The 19,595-nt window shown below is 36.2% G+C and overlaps 1 protein-coding gene and 1 long non-coding RNA gene across 2 annotated transcripts in view; one reads left to right on the forward strand and one right to left on the reverse strand.

Annotated features, from left to right (window-relative positions):
- LOC149554539 (receptor-like serine/threonine-protein kinase ALE2) overlaps window positions 1-19,595 on the forward strand; it is a 54,922-nt gene that overhangs the window by 13,956 nt on the left and 21,371 nt on the right. The window lies entirely within an intron of this gene.
- Window positions 10,887-19,595, reverse strand: part of LOC149554540 (uncharacterized) — a 35,420-nt gene continuing 26,711 nt past the window's right edge. Inside the window, exon 2 of the long non-coding RNA XR_016364382.1 lies at window positions 10,887-11,441. This is a non-coding gene — a long non-coding RNA (uncharacterized LOC149554540). The remainder of the gene's footprint in view (window positions 11,442-19,595) is intronic.

Below are 19,595 nucleotides of genomic sequence, written 5' to 3' on the forward strand. Positions count from 1 at the left end.
GCTTTGGCTTTTGTTGCATCAATGTTGTCAAAATCTGAATTTCGAAGGATTAGAACATGATCTTATATCCTTGAAGATCACTTTTCAACTAGATATTGCCTTTCTTCTGAAGATTCAAAAGTTTATACCCTTGGCATCTTTACTTTGAAGTCTAAATTGGATTTCTTCTTCTTAGGCACATACAAATGCTTCACAATCAGTACCTTGGTATACTACAAAAAAAATCTTTTTAGCTGACCAACCATCTTTAAAGGATTTGTCCATGAGTTGATGTAAGAGATATGTTAACCAGATAACAAGTAATATCCATACCTTTTTGCCTATGAATTTTGATCCAAACCAAAGCCTTTGGCCAGACATCTAGCTCTCTCCATTAGCTCCCTATTTATTCTCTCTGTAACTCTCTGTAAACAATCTCGTGCTTCTGCAGAAGTTATTGAACTCTTTTAAACACCACTCTCCCATCTTTGTTTTTTTAGCACCTTGATATTCTTTACTTTTTCTGGCTCCCAGTGAGATCTTTGAATTCTTTGCATTTTGAGAACGTTTTGGATTTATGCTCGAGGAGTAACACCTATGTTTTTTCAGAGAGTTAATCAATAAAAGTAACATAATGTATGGATCTTGCAAGTGAAGGTAGATCAACAAAACCAAATACATCAATATACTTCAAGTCCAACTACCTCTTTATTAGAGCTTCAGTAAAATTGAACACTTACTTTTCTTATATAATTTTCACAAAAGTCTATATCTAGGGAACAATTAGCCAGCCCATTACTAAGTTTTTGCATTTTGATGTTCATAGGCCTTTCTCACCCATGTAGCCTGTATACTCTTGCTATAATGGTCTTCTTAGTGGGAAGTTTCTGATTGTCAGATGTAGTAACCTTAAATTTTTTTGCATTGAATGGTGCTTGGACCCAAATGAAGTAGAGTTCCAATATGAACTCTCTTGGTCAAAGCCACAGCTTTATGCTCCATTTTGCATTTGTCTTTGTTGAAGGCCACATGCACTCCCAAATCATTCTTTTTGCATGCAAACACTAGGTTCTTTGTCAAACTTGTGATGTGTAGAACACTGAAGAGGGATTTGGTCCATCCATTTGTAAAAGTGAGTGTAACCTTGCCACAATCAATAATCCTGTGAGAAGAATCATCTCCCAAGCAGACCCTTCCATCATCATAGCTCTTGTACTTAGTAAACTATTGCTTCAAAGAGTCATTTGGAGAGATGCACCAAAGTCAATCAACCTGTATTCTTAGATGCATGTTTGGTAAAGGCTGTTTTGAACACCTCACCAGTGTCATCAATGGAAGTTTCCGCCATTCTTGGAATGTTTTGTGACCTTCTCCTTGCAATCCTTTTTGATGTGGCCGGTTGTGTCACAATTCCATCACTTGATCTCAGACATGTCAGGAGACTTTGATTGAGATCATTGATCATTCTTCTTTCTCTTGCTCTTGCCCTCATGCTTGGAATGACCTTTGATTTAGATTTTTTCCGACCTCACCTCCTTTGAGAGTAATACACCCAAACCTTATTGAGCTTCAACTTTGAGATGGTGCTATTGATTGCTACTACTAGGTTGTTTCTTGGATTAGGCTTGTAGGGTATGGCCAAAAATGAAAGATCCATGTTAGAGGAGAAAAGACCAAAGTTACTGATTTCGGTGCAGATCCAGAAACAGATGGGAGAAGCAGGTGCACAGATGCATGGATTTGTTTTGGGGGGATTCAGATGCATTTAGACTTGTCTATACATATACATGTGCAAAGAAATGAATTTAAATTAACCTTGAATTTTGAATAAATGAATTGTTCTAGGATCACAGATTCACTGATGTTGCCAAAATCCTCAGTCAAAAACCACAGATCTCCTGAACTGGAAACAACAGTAGATAAGATCGCATCTTTAGTCTTATCTATTGTCTCCTTAACATTTCTAATGGAAGATACCATGTATATAAATATTAACAAACATAATAGAAATTGATCTGTGGATTTAAATCTGCTGCCACACAAACTCTTAGATGCATTTTCTGCTTCTAACACAAGACAATGCTCTGCAAATGCCCTCCACACACAGAGTAGCCAATAATTGTCAACCTTAAGATTTAGCAATTTTGAATTCTTTCTTCTGTGCAAGCCTAAACTGGATATAAATCTTAACCAAATAGTAGAAGCATATGCCTGTGGAAGCCACCGGGAAGTGCCTCCTCGGCATCTGCTTCCACCTCCAGGCCCAGGATGTCCACTTCGGCTTTAAGGAATATACTAGACCTGTTTCAAGGTAACATGGTGGTAATCAGTATGGGCAAGAAAGAATATTTGATTTGCTGACATGGTTGCTGTATATCCAAGAAAACATGCCCACTCCGAGCCCATTACAAAATCAAAAAGATACCAGAACAATGCAATATGTTGAAGCCTACATATGCAAATTACTAGCCAGGAAGTTCTTTTCCAAAATCCTCAAAACCCATGTTCCTAAAAAGGGGAGAAAGAGCTGTGCCACAAACTTATTCTATAGAGGATCTGGATAGATTATTTGGAATATCAAAGGAAGGCCAATGATTCTAAGGTAGATATAACATCTTATAGGCATTAGGAGTTAAGTGGTGTGCAAAGAAGTCAAAGAAATAATCATGTTGACAGTAGAAAGGAATTGAAGCATTTAATTGTTGATGCTGTTGTAGCTATGGTCAGATTAATTCAAGCCGGCATAGATAACATAAAGGTCATGATAATATAATTATTGTATTAAAAATAATTATATTATTAATTTATTTGTATTACATGAAATTGAAAATATAATTATTACATTAATAATAATTATATTATATAATATGATATAATAATAATTATAATGATTTTATTATATTAAATTGATAATATAATTATTATATAATATAATTATGTTATATAATAATATGATAATGATTATATTATATTATATAATTACAATTATACCATAATGAAAGGTGGTGTTCCTTGGTTATGGGGCACCGCTGACATCTATAGTGTTAATTCATGTTTTTCAGAGTCACCATTTTTACTCGTTATTTTTGGTTTACTCTTGTTTTCATGTTTTTAAGTTTGAACCATTGGTTTTGTCAATTGTCAAACTCGAAAAGGAAGTTATGTTGACATTTTCATATCTATTCAACTTTGTTTTTAACCAACCTTCCTTTCAAGCTAAATTGTTGACCAAGTCCTCCCTCACAGTCAGCTTTGACCGAAAGCAAATTTATTTCAAAGCATCATCTTGTTGCGGTTCGGAAGGTGTCTTGCTATAATAGACAAGTTTTCTTGTACTCTTTGAACCTTTTGTACCCTTTGTACCAAGTCCAAAGAGTGCTAAACCGCGTTGAACCTTTTGTACCAAAGGAACTAATTCAAGGGTTTAAGGTTTCTTTTGTTCCCTAAAGTAGCTTTCCTTGGAAGACCCACTTGACATGTCGCACACACATGTGGCGTATGAGATACATAACAACTGGTTGCCTTGTCATGATTAACATTGTTGTAGGTGACGTCGTGATCTAAAAAGTAAGTATAGGTAATCAACGGTCAAAATTGTCATTAATGGTTGCGTCGAAATTTTGATTTAAGGGTGTGAAAGCAAAGATTTGGCACGTGTAGAGAGGAGCAATCATTTAAAGTACTTGCCTCCTAATTTAATGCTAGTACCCATTCTGCCTTGTCATCTTTCCTTCACAGCATGCCAAAAATTACTTTTGTCCTCTACGCAATTAATGATCATGTCCTTTTCAAAATGCATTTAAAGGAAAGTTTTCTAGTTTAAAAAGAAAGATATTAAGTCTATTTTTCTGCTCAAAACAAGTAGTTGTAGGAGAGAATTCAAGAAAACCAGCCTTCTTTCATAGTTGAAATGGTCGTCGTCTTGTAGGTAATCCTTCCATCTTCTGGTTATTTCTTCCTCTCGCCCGTGGGGTGATGTAATGACCCTTACTCAAAGGTCACTAAAAACTACTAACACTGAACTATGCAATTACGTCAAACACTTGGCATGTAGTCTGAATTGTGCAATCTAACATACTGAATATGTGCTAAGCAATTTCATCAAACACTTGGCAAGCAATCAACTACACTGCTGAGATATAAAATGCTGAAAGAAATATTTGTTAAATTATAATTCCACCCTACTCCATGATACCCAAATAGTGCCAATATATATATATATATATATATATATATATATATATATATATATATATATATATATACGCATTCAATTAAGATGTTGCTGCTCTTACAATCAATTACAACTTCAGATTACGAGTAATTTATGGTCTTCTACTAAATTAACAGTGCACTGTCATGACTGATTACAAAGGATTAAACATGCTTTTTGTGTCACTATTCAAGATATACCAATGTCCTATGCAGCTGGGTACAAACAGAGACAAAATTCATAGTCTTTCTTGTCACATGAACAACAATTGACATTTAGAAATGCATCTCGAATATACAGCAGTGACTTTATCCATTAAACTCTCATATACAACATATATTTAGATAATTGTAATTAAAAGAAGAACCTGGGAATGATGCAGCAATGTTGTCTATATGCTGAAGATACAGTGATCAGGCTGCAACCTTAACCTGTCCCAAATCCAGCAACTGTACGGTTTGCAAGTACAGCCATACCTGTACGGCCTTGTTTGATTTTAGTATAAATTTTTTCCTTCTCCAAATGGTGCTAAATCAAGCATAGTCTGAATCGCCCAGGTCTTAGGAATGCAAAGAAATTGGCAACTTGAATTTCAAACCAGGTATGATGAATTTATGACTCCAAATATGCTCCCAATCTGATCTTTGAAAATGACCAGTTCTGCATCAGATTTGTGCATAAATATTGTCCCAGACTTTACAAAACCCTTCTAACAAATATGATTCAATCTTTTCACCAAAATGACTCCAGAGATGTTCACTTTCAACCCTAGTCTGAAAACTCAATGAAGCTCAACTTGAAATGCTTTTTTGAATTGCTTTTTTGGATTTGCTTTTTTGTATCTGCTTTTTCGAACTGCTTTTTCGGACATGCTTTTTTGGACTGCTTTTTCGATTCTGCGCTTATCTACTTGCTTTTTTTTCGGATTTGCTTTTTTGCTTTGCTTTTCGGCCTGCTTTTTTCGAAGAAATGAAACCCTCAGGTAGTCCGAGTATACAAATTAAGCTCAATTTGAAATTAACTTCCAAAGTGCAACCCTTCAGAAGGTCTTTCACTTCCTCAGTTATGCAATCTCTTGAGAGGTATCGTTCTCAAGGATTATGCTGAATATTTGCAGACCTGGATGGTGCCACAAATGCTCAAAGAGAATGTAGTTGAATTATCAAATCCCCTCCATGCAAATGAGAGGCCAAGCCCTCTATTTATTCACTTTTCTAAGAAGTTACTAAGAACTTCTAGACGCATCCATTATAAAAACTCATTATAATGCACTTTTATAATTAAATAACTTTATAAAATAAAAAGTGCAAATCAACTTAAAATTATAACATGTAGGCCGCGTATAAAAAGTAATGATAAAATAATATCTCCAAGAGCATAATAAGCCATCCAATCCTCAAATAAACGCCAGAATGACCCTCTCATCACAACCACTAGTCTACGAGAGTCCGTGATATACTGATTCGGCACGCAAAACGATGTCAACCAAAACGGGGACATTACAGGTGAATCATATTTGTGGTTGTTTCCTTGCTTTTGCGTTTAAAATAGAGCTCTTAAAATCATGAAGTCTACATTACACATATTTGGAAACACTCATAGTCTGCAATGTAGGTCCCCATTATAGCTGATACAGACTTGCTGGGGGTTGATTTGGGAGGGGTTTCAAAAAGATTGTGTGAAGACTAGCCCAACTTTTTTCCACTAAAGTTTTAGAGACAAACTTGCTCATGGCTTCCACTTTCCCTCTAGCTTGTCCTTGCCTAGAGTTAATTCAAGAATGCCATATATTGAAGAAAGATGTAAGTATTTTGTTGGATGTCAATAGAGAGACCGTGTCTAGCTTGTGTCACCTGGAAGACCAACAATTTGCTGATCTTACCCCGGCCTTATCTGCAATTAGATTTTTTGAAAAGGCAAGTGAATATAAGAATGCCATAGCAAAAAGTTGTATAGAAGCTTTTTATAAGGGTGGCTCGAGGTTACCTAAAACTTTGAAGAAAAGCCTGATGACTGCTCAAGTTCAAGACATAATGGTTCTTTTACATGGAATTTGTGGTTCCCTTGGTGTCTTTGTTTTCGAAAATTAGATGTACTTCTATATTCAAATTGTGTTAGCAGGTTCGCAATTTCTGGATTAGGCAGAACTAATTGCCAGTTCTCTCAGAGATTAGTTGAAAGGTGCCCTAAATCTGAAGAAAGATTTCTTCATGTCATCTTACTTAATGTATATGTTAGTTACCACTCAAGATTTGCAACATTTGCCACATGAACCCTGGACTGAGGATATCACCATATATAGTTATCGCCCTTTGTTACATAAAGATAAAGTCTTAGATAATTTTAGAAGGGTTCATGATGTTTTCTTTGGGAAATTGTGTTTTTGAAATGAAAAATTCTTTGCAACACAGATTTTCACCCGAGTCTCAAAGACTTGTCCAATCTTTCGGTAGCCTACATATTCAATTCCCAAAGTTCACTTATTTGAGAGTAGGAGGTTTTGATGAAGAACCTATGCGTCTTCCTAGATTTACTTTTGATTGTTTCATCTTGGTGGAAGTAGCATGGCAATTAATCTCTGTGATAAATAAATTCTCTGCTGAGGAAGCTTGTGATATCATTTTCCCACTTAAATTAGGCAAGCTAACATGTGGAAGCATGGAAGATGCAAAATGTATAAACTCTGATCTGGTTAAGTTTGGTTTTGGTACTTATCAAGCTAGACCAAACTTTGACAACAAAGGCATCATCCATAGCTTGTTTGATAGTTAGGTGAAAATAACACATGTTTCCACTGTTGAAGATTTCTGGGAAGATTGTACTAATGAATTAGAAGTGAAAAAAAGAGGTTTATCTAGGTTTACTGTTTCCCAAATTATCCTTTTTCAATTAAAGTTGGGAATAGATATTATAGATACAGAGGAGGATGGGACAGATTTTCCAACTTCCCAGGAAATTGAACCTGTAAACCTTGCCATAGTTTGGGATTCTAAGGAAGAAGATGATAACCTTGAAAAAATAGCTAATGTGTTTAAAAAGCAAAAGTCTTGGGTGAAATTGAAAAAGGGGCACCCGTGCTAGTGTCAGGGTTGATTCTGTTTCTAATAGTGGTCCTCCCCATTGCAGGTAGCAAAAGGTCATCAATAATTTTTGAGAAAAAGGTTCACAATCCACCTCTTGTGCAGAAAACTCATTGTAGCAGGAAGACGAAAATGTCAACTCCAGCAAGCCCTTACCAAGTTATTCAAGTTGGCAGCGAGCAAGACAAAGATCAAGGCAGAGAACTCATTGATAATAGCTAGAGGGTTCAAATGATCGTGGGTTCATCTCCTCCAAGGGTACGGATTGCAACTACTTCGGAAGTGGTTGCTGGATCACAACGGGATGCTGTCACTCCTAATTGGCATGTGGCCTCGGTAAATAGGAAAAGAGTCTGGTTCCAATGCCTTTTCCTGTTAATGATATTATAAGTAAATACACTAATAAGGCTCCTAAATCCAAAAGGACCAAAAGCACTGCTAGGATAACTTTTGACAGTGCAATTGGGAGGAGCATTGCTGAAGTAGCTACTTATAACCATAAAGAGGCAGTTGACAAATTGGACTTGAGCAACTTTGAAGTTACACGCACAAATCTAGGGGTAATGAACCGAGAGACAAAGGAGCACAGGGTAGAGGCGTCCACGAAACAAATTGTGCTGCAATCACAGAAAGATGGAATTGAGAAAAAAAGGTTGAAAGCCGAAAATAATGCAATGGCTGAATACATAAACTCATTGAAGGAACAAAGCTTAGTTCTTGCTAATTAGTCATAAACTGCCTTCGATTCCGATGACCTTGAAAATCAGAAGCTATTAGAGGATTTGAAAAAGGAAAAATGATGATGTTCGTAGTATCTAGTTGGATCAACCTGGTAACGAGTCTAGTTGCCAAAGTCATGCGGAATTAGCATGAGGTTGTTTCCGTAGTAGGGGTTGCTCTTGATGAATCCCGTGTTCAATGCGGGGCATGGAAAAAAGTTGAAAAATTATCAGCCATGGTGTCTCAACTAGTGGAAGTAGAAGAGTTCGGACCTGAAAAATTGCTCCAAGCAAACCCGTTGCAACATGTAGACACAGGTCTAATTCAGGTTTTGAGGAAAAACATTGCTTGGAGAGTGTCCAACTATACTTCTACGATTTTAAGAATGCAATCATGTGAAAGGGATTTCAAGGCGTTGCTGGAGCAGGTAGGCAGAGATTTCCAAGTCCATCGGTTCACCTTTGCCTAATCCCCTCAAAGGAGGAGGCTTTGATGTAGAGACAATGGTCAAGCAACACGAAGAACGTATGAAGTCTATAAAAGACAAGATTGATCTCACATCGTTCGACTTATCCAAAGTGGCCAAGAGTGAAGTGCTTAGGAACCTACACCCTGCGACTACCAAGTTATGTGGACACTGTGAATTAAATGAAGCTGGGCAAGGACATTTGGAAAATCACCTCCAAAGCATCAAGAATCTGAACATGATCGCCATGATTGAATTTATGAATGCATTTAGGACGTGGAAGTTGGCGCGTGGGCAGGGTGATGCCGAAGATGCCGAAGATGAGGAGGAAACCGCTTGACCAATCAGCGGTTATTTTATGTTTTCTATTAAATTGCTTGAAAAAATTTTTAGTTATGGTTTTTATCAGTTAAACTTTGGGTATACATACCCTATTTTAATGTTGGTTTTCATAACTACTTCTAACTATCTGAGAATCGGGTTTTTAGGGAGATTCTTGGATAGCTTGCTATTTAAGTTTGAAACTCAGCAGTGCTAGGGTTAGCAGTTTTTGATGGATATCATGCTGTGACCGATTTACTAAAAGGTTTAGTTTTATGCAAATTCTCTAAGTTTTTTTCAATATCATATCTGAACAGTATTGTTCTTTTTGAAAGGAAATAGTTGAATGTTCAAAGATGTATGCTTTGAATTAGTTCATTATTGATTTAGTATTGAATCAGTTTTGAATTATTGAATGATTCCTTATGTGCTGGATATTTCTTCCCTCGTGGTGATTGTCTTTCAAGTTTGCTTATTTTCTGGAATGTGATTGATAGAGAAACTGTGTGTTCTCTCCTTTGTATGCATTTATTTTTATCATATTGTTATTAATTAGATTGTTCCCCTATCCAAGAATAGATGGGAAGCCTTATTACTTTCGGGTTAAAAGTAATCTTCTTTTGAAAAGTAGTTTTGATTGAAAATCCAATAAGGAAGCTGAACCTTACTAAAATTCAGAGAGGAATTGCGAATGTAAAAATTTCTCAACTGTTGGGAAATTGTATTTGTCTTATGAACTTGGGCATAGAATCTTTTATTCTTACTTGGGCATAGAATCTTTTATTCTTTCTCTTTAATTTAATAGACAAATCTGTTCACCAACATATAGGAAGATTAAGTCTTCTTCGAAGGCATAAAACAATACATAAGACTGAGAAATTTTAACATGGTATTAGTGCGGGTTCCTTACCAGACCTGTGAGACTTCATGTAGACTTCCCACATTTTGAGTTCTAACAGGGCATCAGATTGGGACCACTTATAATTCTAGGATGGACACTCAATACATTATCAGATCTGATCGGAAATCTCAAATTCTCAACCAGTAGAAGAGTATACTCGATTAAGAAGGAATTACTTCAGAAGATCGCTGAAATACTATCAGCAAGTTCAAACCAGTAATTAAGGGGCTGTCTTAATTGACTAGCAATCAACAGAGGATATATCCTTGGCATCATAATAGAAATGTGAACTCTTCCGAATGATAAAGGAATGAATGAAGATTAACTATCAATACATATTGACTGATACCTGAAGACTATTTTAATAATCAAGTTATTGATACAATTGAAGGACTATAATATAGCGAACAAACCTTTGATCTTCAATTTAATTTGTGTTGCTAGCCAGTTACCCCCACTAGGAGATTCAGGTGCAATCTTTGGTGGAAAGTTCAAATACTGTAATCTCCAGACTATATAAGAAATTATATATTTCTTTGATGGGGAGAATCGATGTCTCCAGTTAAGTGATATTTTTTGTGAAAAAGTACACATTATTGGGCCCTTGTTATATGGGGTGTTACACATTGCAACATTAGAGAGATAAAATAAAGTTTCATTAATCTATTAATTTCAATATTCGCTGCATATCTTGGTGTAAATCCACGGTTCCCAGATATGTCAAGTTTGACTCTAAGATAGCTTCCCACAGCCATTATATTTCTCCATGCACTTGGACATTGGAACTAGAGAAGAGAGGATATATACATCTGCATGATATAATATGGGACATTACATCCAAACTGAGTATATGTTAACTGATCGACTATATCAACACACCTCGAGGAGATTACATTTAGTGATAAATAAGAACAAGAAGTTTGACAAGTCCACTACCATCAAGATGAATTGAGTAGTCCAGGAGTGACCACGAATGTTTGACAAAGAGTTTTGCGATGGGCAGATAATTTGCCCCACTAAAAGAGGGAGAGGGATTCATATATTGATGTTGTAGGTTATTAGTAAAAATTAAGCAAAGGTCAAGAGCTTGTAATTTCCTCACAACCATATAAGTCTGCAATATCAGTTAAATCTATTTGCAATCAGATTATACCATACAGGAATAATAAGGTTCGCAATAAATTTTTTGGTTGGGAGCTATTGATCTGTTTTAAGATTTGAATTTTTCTATTAAGATAGTTTGTAAAAGCATAACATATAAAAGTATCTGTTGCAGTACTGTCTTAAACAGCAGAAAACTACCAAAAAAAAACTACCCCAGTCATATCACCGTGACTGGTCAGACCGACAGAGTTATGTACTTAAGTTTGTTACATGGCATCAAAATATATACAAGTATTCCAAACATAGACTAATCAAAGAAACAGCTAAACTAAGAACTGGACCAATAACACTATTACTGCATTCAGCTTTATCTCCATCGAATGCTCCCAGCGGTGTATCAATATCAGCGTGAGCAATCTCCTTATCCCAGCTTTGTTTAGCTTTATTGTTCACTTCTTTAATCTTTTCATTCTCCTTCTTTATATCAATTTTGTTCTCTTTAACAAACTGCTTCACGTTAGCAAGTTCTTCTTGATTCAGCATATCAGTATAAGTGTCATAAAAGTGGGCTGATTGAACATCTTTATACAAAATTGTAGCATCCTTACGAACCAGTATCAGGAACCTGTCTTTGGGAACTTCAGTAACAGCAGAGACCTGTGGCACAATGTAAAAATAAGTGAGTTTAGAATTAAACTCATCTAAACTCACTAGGGTGCCACATGCTGTTCTGGAAAACTTATTCATTCCTCCTCCTCCAAAGATACCATAAGACCTCAGTAGAAAGAATAAGCCAGAATATTCCCAACTTGGAAATAAATTAATCATCAGAATGATCAACAAGGAAATAAATCCAGGAGAGGCCATTCAAATTATCCCATTTGACGCTTTTTCCCAAGAAAAAGAGACCTAATTGAGCAAGCAAATTTGCATTTAAAAAATAAATGTTCAAATGTCTCACTACAACTACAGATAGCACAAAAGACAAGGTTTATACCCATAAAAGAAAGAACATTGCCAACAGCCAGCTTTTTTAACAACAATAGCCTCCAAAACAAAGACTTTTTAGGTTCAGGGGGGAGTTGCAATCAAATAAAACATCAAGTGCCATTCAGAAATTGACCATGCGAGGCCCCAGGAGTTATTGATCCAATTAAAAATACTATTATCATCCTTCATCATATTGTAAATCTGTTTAGTAGATACCTCCTTTAATAAGGTCCCATCAGACCACTTAACCTGCAAGAGGAATTGATTGGTGTCTAAAATTTTGCCAGGAAAGAATGCCTTAATAGCATTAGTAAGGTTTTTTTCTACGAGTTTGAGATGTTAAATTTGTCTCTAGGTACTTCCCAAGACCCTAGCTGATTGTCAACCAGAATATCACAAATTTTAAAGATGCCTTTATTATGCCAAGTTTTAGCAGAACAACTTTGTGTGAGAGCCAAGGGTTTGTTGTTAAGGGAATTCCCCATCAAATTGATTATCCATGACTGAAAAGGTAGGAGGACCATCAACAGCCCTTGTGGAATAGAGAAGCCTTCTCACCTGACACCATGCATTCGAAAGAGACAAAAAGACCTTAGAATCAAAGATTTTCATATCAAAGTCACCAAAAATGATATCATATAATGGAACATTATTCTAAATCTTAGCTTTTTTTATTTTTTTAATCACAGATCTGTTGATATTGTTTCTTATCAAAACTTTCCAGGGCTCTTCCCCTTGGATGGTATTAAAGATCCATTTGGCAGCGAGGGCAATGCCATGGGCTCTAAGATCTCTAAGACCCAGCCCTTCCAAATTTTTGGGTTTACAACACCGTTCCCGTTTCACATAATGTCTTTTCTCATTACCTATCCCATCTGACAACAAGAAATCTCTTAATATTTTTTCCAACTGGTTAGACTGGTACTTGTAGCAACTAACCATGAAAAGGAGTAACATATTGCTTGGGAAGACACAATTGGCTTGCTAAAAAAACGTTGCAGTCTGTCCATTGGATTATCAAAATTCAAATCATACAATTCAAGGATAAGAGTAGTATCATTAGCAAACTGTGCATTCAACAACTCCCCATTAATAGGAATGGTAATACCTTTAATTGGAGGTCCAATATCACTGGCTCTAAGTATATCTAAGTTACCAGATATTCTCTCCAGTAACTCGCAAAGTCTGGTTGGATTCTGTACAAAGTCTGGTCATTGTCAAATTCTCCCCAAACTTTCTCGCAGAGCTACAAATTTGCTGCAAACTCTGTCAGAGGAACCTGGGCAGAATTTGCAGTGAATTTTGAAGAACTTTCTGCCTAGCGGCCAAATCTGTGGGCTGAATTTGATCTCAAAACATCTTTTTAGATTTTAAAGTGTTTTTTTTGCCTAATTTGGTCTATCTATTAGGCGCATATGGTTGGGGTGCTCCTATGTTAGATAGGCATGGTGATAGTACTCTTTCTCTAGCACAGATTCATGCACTTTGAGAGGCTGTCAGGATCTTGAAGCATAACTATTTGTAGTTAGTTGTTGATAGACACTGCCTTCTAGAGGGGGCTAGCACCTGTTATGAGATGTCGTCAGGGAAAGAGGAGGTGGCTAAGCTCACCCAAGAGCTTGAGGTGACCATGGACTCTTCATTGTACTTAGTTGGCTCTTCAGGAGTCATAGTCACAGCTGGATGAGGCTACCATGGAGTTGAAGCAAGTACGGTCGACACTAGCTCCAGATCCTGTTTAGTTGCAAATTTGTGGTTTGGTGGAGAGTTTGCTTCCACGGTCAGGGATGAGGGGGCATGATGATGTGCTAGTCACATCTGCCTAGGATATGCATGCAATAGGTATGGAGGAGTTGAGATCATCAATTGAGGCTGTAGTGTGATTCCTATTGTGCCACGTTTTTAGATGGATCGGCTATGGGTAGTTGGGGAATAGGTGATTCTTCCACATATAATTTCTATTTGCACAAAGTCTTTGATGGAGTATCTTTTGGAAAGTTTAGATGTGCGAGAGGATTCATACAGTGTCTAAGGGCACTCTTATCTGAGGCTCTCGTGCTATTTAGAGGTTGTTGGGAAAGATTGTAGAGATTCTGTCTACCATGCTTCCCCACAACGATTTCATGGTTGGGCTTGTTGAGAGGATTGGCTAGGATCCTACCTAACCATTAGTTTAAAGTGAAAGATTGGAGCAGTCTCCTGATTCCTAGTTTCATATTGATGAGCCCTTGACAGGGATTGGGATTTTTTATTGATATTATACTATGTTGAGTGCTCATCACTTCTCTTTTGACCCACAGGTAGAGGATTTAGTTTCATGTTAGTGTGGGTTGGCTCTAGTTTCATACCATCCATTATGGGATGGGATGGGATCAACTTATATTACTTGTAGTATCCACACACCTAGGACAATTTATTTGAGCTTGGAGTTGATGGTAGTGATTTAGGAACTTATGGTTGTTATCATCTCCACAGTGCAGTTGGATTCGAGTATCAATTTGATGGGGACTCATGTGTGGATAGAGTTGGTATTTCAGTTGGGTTGAGTTCCGATGAGTTGTTGCCTTCATCAGTGCCTAGAGTTAGTTTTTAGATGATTCTGATGTTGATGTCTGTTATTTGGGTGTTGGTGTTACAAGAGTTGCTTGTACACACCGGGAATAGTACACAATTCTACCCTTGCGATCGAGGGGGACTGTGATGTTCATTTTGCTTCGGGATTGCTTGGGGACAAGCAATCTTAGGGGAGTCAATTTTCAGATGATTTTGATGTTGATGTCTATTATTTGGGTGTTGGTGCTATAGGAGTTTCTTGTACACAGCAGGAATGGTACACAGTTCTACTCTTGGGATCCAGGTGGACTGTGATGTTCATTTTGCTCTGGGATTGCTTGGGGACAAGCAATCTTAGGGAGAGTGGACTATAATGTACCAATTTTTAGTAGGTTCCTACGGTTGGCTTGGTCAGTTCACCATTGCGACCCGCGTGAGCTGACAGTGGGATTTGAGGGTCTCAGTTGTTGGGTTATAGGCTTTTCGACAACCTATGGTGTGTTTTGGCTTTATTTGAGGGACTTAGTATTTATAATAAGTCAAATTGTTGGTTCTAATGAGCTCAGTTGAGCTTGAGGAGTTGAGTGATGCTCTCAATTTTTATTTTGGGCTCCAAGAATCTTGGAGGGAGCGTCTATTTATAGTAAGTTACCTCGTCAAGTTCATTCATTGTCTTTCTTCATCGGGATCACTCTAGTGTTGTTAGATTTTGATTATGATACTTCTTCAGTTGTTTTGGCAAGATGGGTGAATTATTATTATTCATCTAAATATGTTGAGGTTGCTATTTTTGTTGGTGTTCAATGTTGGTCACCTCAGTATAATAGCTCGTTGGAATTGGGTTGAAAAGTTTTAAATTGTGGGTACAAGAAACAATGGCTTTGTGTGTCAAAATATTATGTTGTGGTGGAAAAGGTCATTTTTAGAGCCAAAAACAATTAATAAATTATATTATAATGACACTTTATTATATTTTAACGTTGTGTGGAGCAACATTCTCCATATTTGGAGCTGCATTTCTTTGTTGAAGAATTCTTTCGCTGTTGATAGTCTTCATTTCAGAGGATTTCAAGGCACGTTTTACATGTAAGTTCATAATTGTAACTTATAAATTTTCTGGATATTGTTGATTAAGATAATGGAGGATATTTTATCAATTGGGTTGTTAGTATTTTGTGAAAATACCCAGTATCTAAGTTGATATTAAAATCTGGAATTTTCAGCTGTATATTCCCTATGTAATATCCAAATATTTGAGTTGAAATTGTTATTGCAATATCTTCTATTTCGCTGCTATATTGTTGTATCAAAAATTGCAAAACCTCAAAAAATAAAAAAAAGAAATCAATTCTTCAGCATAGATTGTTTGAGAGTCAGCAGGGCTCATTACATGCATTTTTTTTTGTTATATTGGTCTTGGATTTCAAAGAGCTAGCACTTTTGGCCTAGATATGATATGTATCCTTTAGGCATCATGCTCTTGCAATTGCTAACAAAAGATCACCACAACTATTATAGATGCAGTTGTATCAACTATAGATCAAAATAACACAGCGAAGTTGGCATCATACCTGCTTCTTGTGAGAAGTTTGAAATTTCTCCCCGAGAAGTTGGTGATATATTGCCAAGAAGTTGCAAACTTCTCTGGAGAACTCTTACTGTTTTCTTTTTCTGGATTTCCTATTCAATAGGTTTTGCATTTTGTTCATGAATTGGAGGAGGAATTTCCATCTCCACTTGTGGTTTGTTTTCAGCGATTGATATTCTGTTTCGATTCATGAAATCAATCTCCTTTATGGATAAGTGCAAGCTGAAGAATGAGCCTAATTTGATTTCTTTTCCTCATTTGCAACTTTCTTTCTTCTTGATCTTGCTGAAGTTTTTGTTGTATCTTATCTTTTATACTTTCAGCCTTCAGGTTTCTCAGCACTGTGGGTTGCTTCATCATCACTGGAAGAATGTACTTCCATGTTTCCCATCAAATAATAAGGCAATATTCTTTTCTATCAGTTTGTGAATTTTCTGATCTATCCGCCAATTGGTATACTTGGTAACTAGCTTCATTAATGTTGTCAAACTTGTAAGTTTCAGAACTAGACCATTTTATTGGAGGAAGATCTTTATCTTTCTCTTTTTCATAGTATGGATGGGTACAATCTTCATCATCTTATAGTTGGTTGGGTGTAGGAGACAGTTGAAATGTCCTGATTACAAATATTCTTTACCACATTCTCCTCATCTCATATTCATCTCAGCTAAATTGGCCCAGAAGTTTTGAGTTAGTACTGTGCTTGTATTCTTTCCATTCACCATACCAATTTGGTGATAGGGATCAAAGTTGGCTTTGGACTTGCAAAAATGGAAAGTTGGCTTCACAAAGACATTTTTCTATTTGTAGTTTGCTTCAAAGTTTAGAGTCTTTGACTACATCGGCATTCCACATGAGGATGTGATTTTGTTACTTACCGCATTTATATATATCCATAGCTCATTAGATGCATCTATTTATTGAATTTTGCAGAATAATTGCATTTTCAATTAAGTTTTAGTCATTTTAAAAATTCCCAATGTTTTCCTGAGAAGTTGTTGATTTATCTCCAATAGTTACTGAGAAAATGTTTTTTTGCCTCGCTGATAACTGACAGAGAACGAGATTTTGAACTATGGTCTCAACTACTGAGTAGAGTTCATTTGAGGAAATTAATAAATTATGGATGAAAGTATTGTGAATCAGCCCCTAGAAGAGGTCTTAGATCTGTTACGATAAGGATGGAAATGTGTAGAGTTATGATTTAAGGACAAACCAAACTTAGTTTTTTTATCTACCTTAGATATTGGGACATTGAACATTGTATAGCTTGTTGGCAACCATTCCATAATTTTGGGAAGGGCGGAGTTCTAATGTTCCCTTTTCATTAATATGTTACACAAAGACTTGTAAGCCCATTCCTTCAGTTCTTTAATGGGCTGTAGAAATAAATTATCTTGTAAAGGGATTATGGTCTGGGAAAAATGACAATAATATATAATTATAAATAATATTTAATGGCTTTATCATTTACTTTTCTTGGTTTCTATTAGTGACTTATGTGAGTTAAATATTGACGATTCAAAGAGGGCAGCTATGCTATTAGAGTGCGGGCACTGTGATGAATAGCATTTGCTATTTTGCGAATGAAGCCAATTTATAGGAGTTCTAGGATTCAGGCTCTCCTTTGTGCTATAAAATGAGGCATATAACTAAGCCCTTTTTGCTGTTATATTTCTGCATTAGTGTTCTCTATTTAATCTGAGGAAAAAATCCCTTGAATCTCTTAATCAGAGGATGAAACCTTGGTTGTGAATGTTGGTAGTCTCATCTAGAGGCTGTAACTCTGGTAAACATATTCTCTTTCCCCAACTTTGACAATAGTTTGTTTGTCTATCATTGCTACATACAATGCACAATAAATTAATTTTGAGTAACTGTTTGTAGGTCATTGCATATGCTGCAGGTTTGGTTTGGTAGCATGCTGTTATCTATCCATGTAATCCAGTTTCATGTAGTCAATGAAATATAGTTATTTATACAACTTTTTGTAGAGGTTATTACTGTTTCTAAAGCTCAAAGTTTGTTTCATTGAATTTCTCAACCTTTATTGTAGATATGCCTACCATATTTGTCCCTGAAAACAAGATCACACTACAGAAAGTCCATTGGAAAAAGGATTAGTAACACACTTCTTCCATAGATACATCAAGCTATCAGGCCATGAAATGAAATGGAAGAAAGGTATGAGAAATTACATTCAATGGAATAGATAAAACCACAACACAATATATTCTGAGAAAACCCCACAAAGGGAAAAAATCCGACAACATTGAGTTAGAATACAGTAGTAGATTCTTGTAAAAATTTTATAGCATAACCTTGCAGAAAACATATTATACAATCTCCATCCTAAGCCCTCAATGTCCTGGTTAAGGAGACCTAAGGAATTTTAGACTCAGCTATGATCAAGTCAAGTTGTTCCATATTCAACTTGTGCCCCTTTCTAATTGTAACTTCTTCTTGCACTGAAAGTAACTCTTTGATTGACTGGTTCCAATGGCCAATGGGTTCCAATGTACCAATCAAGTATTCCATGTAGGCAATAATGTCAAGTACCCACCTCTTGCACAACTATAGTTAGCTGGTCACAGTTGCTAATTTTAATCCACCTAGGAAGTGTATGTTCTATCCATAAGATCAACGGCACATGGAACAAAGTGCCAACAATGAAATCTCAAGGTTCCATTTAAATTGTGTACCCTTTTCCTTCCATACACATTAGTTTACAATATTACATATGTTAAACAATTTAGAATAATTTAGTAACTGCAAGGTGTAGAACACCCAGTCTTACATTTGCATAAGGGCAATGGAAAATATTTTGTAGATGCCTATTAGAAGTAAAAAACTAATAGGAATCATACATCTGGCTTGAAGCTCCAGACAGTCCATCCTTGCCAAAACAGATGGAGAAAATGAAACATTGCTATCCCACCAATACTAACCAAATTGATGCCCAAAAGAACTTGTAGGGAAGAAAGCAGAGCTAGGATGTCCAGGTGAGATACATAGATAGAAAGCTAGCTCTTTGCCTTATGAAACTGGCTTTCTATAGGATTATATAAACAAAGGGATGAAAAGACACCTCCATGCTCAATAAAGATTGCCTTGCCAATATCGAAAAAATATAATGGAACATTGGGGGTTGTAATCATAATAATACATAGCTACAACCATATATCATATTTATAAATATAGATAATGATAACAGCAATAAGAATTAATGTGTAACCTCAAATGGAATGCAGAAATCGCTATCAGCCTTGATTAAAAAACTAGATAACCAAAACTCAAGGAAGGGAGCTAGTATCTAGGAGGGTGTCCACTTTCTGCTCATTGACTAGGGTAAATGAGGAGGATTGATTTCCTCTTGCATTGATTAAAAGATTAACAATCTCATTACATTCTTAGAACCAACGAGTAAAAGATTTCGTTCAAAGGACTTGTAGAGAGACAAGACTCCATCCAACAATCATTTTCTTTTCCAACTTGTACAGACCATTTAGTTTAATCCTTGAATAATCACCGACAAATCTCCTTCCCCTATCTGGTTTCTGCATCACATGGATGAAGCCATTGAGAGACCTTCATGACTGCTTTCCGCTTAGATTCATTGTTTGTCTTATTGCACAGAAAGAGGAAGCCACCTTTTATGCAAATGCACCGATATAATCTTG

Source organism: Cupressus sempervirens, chromosome 5, assembly GCF_028749045.1.
Source record: "Cupressus sempervirens isolate cs-2001-9-10 chromosome 5, ASM2874904v1, whole genome shotgun sequence".
Lineage (NCBI taxonomy): Eukaryota > Viridiplantae > Streptophyta > Pinopsida > Cupressales > Cupressaceae > Cupressus > Cupressus sempervirens.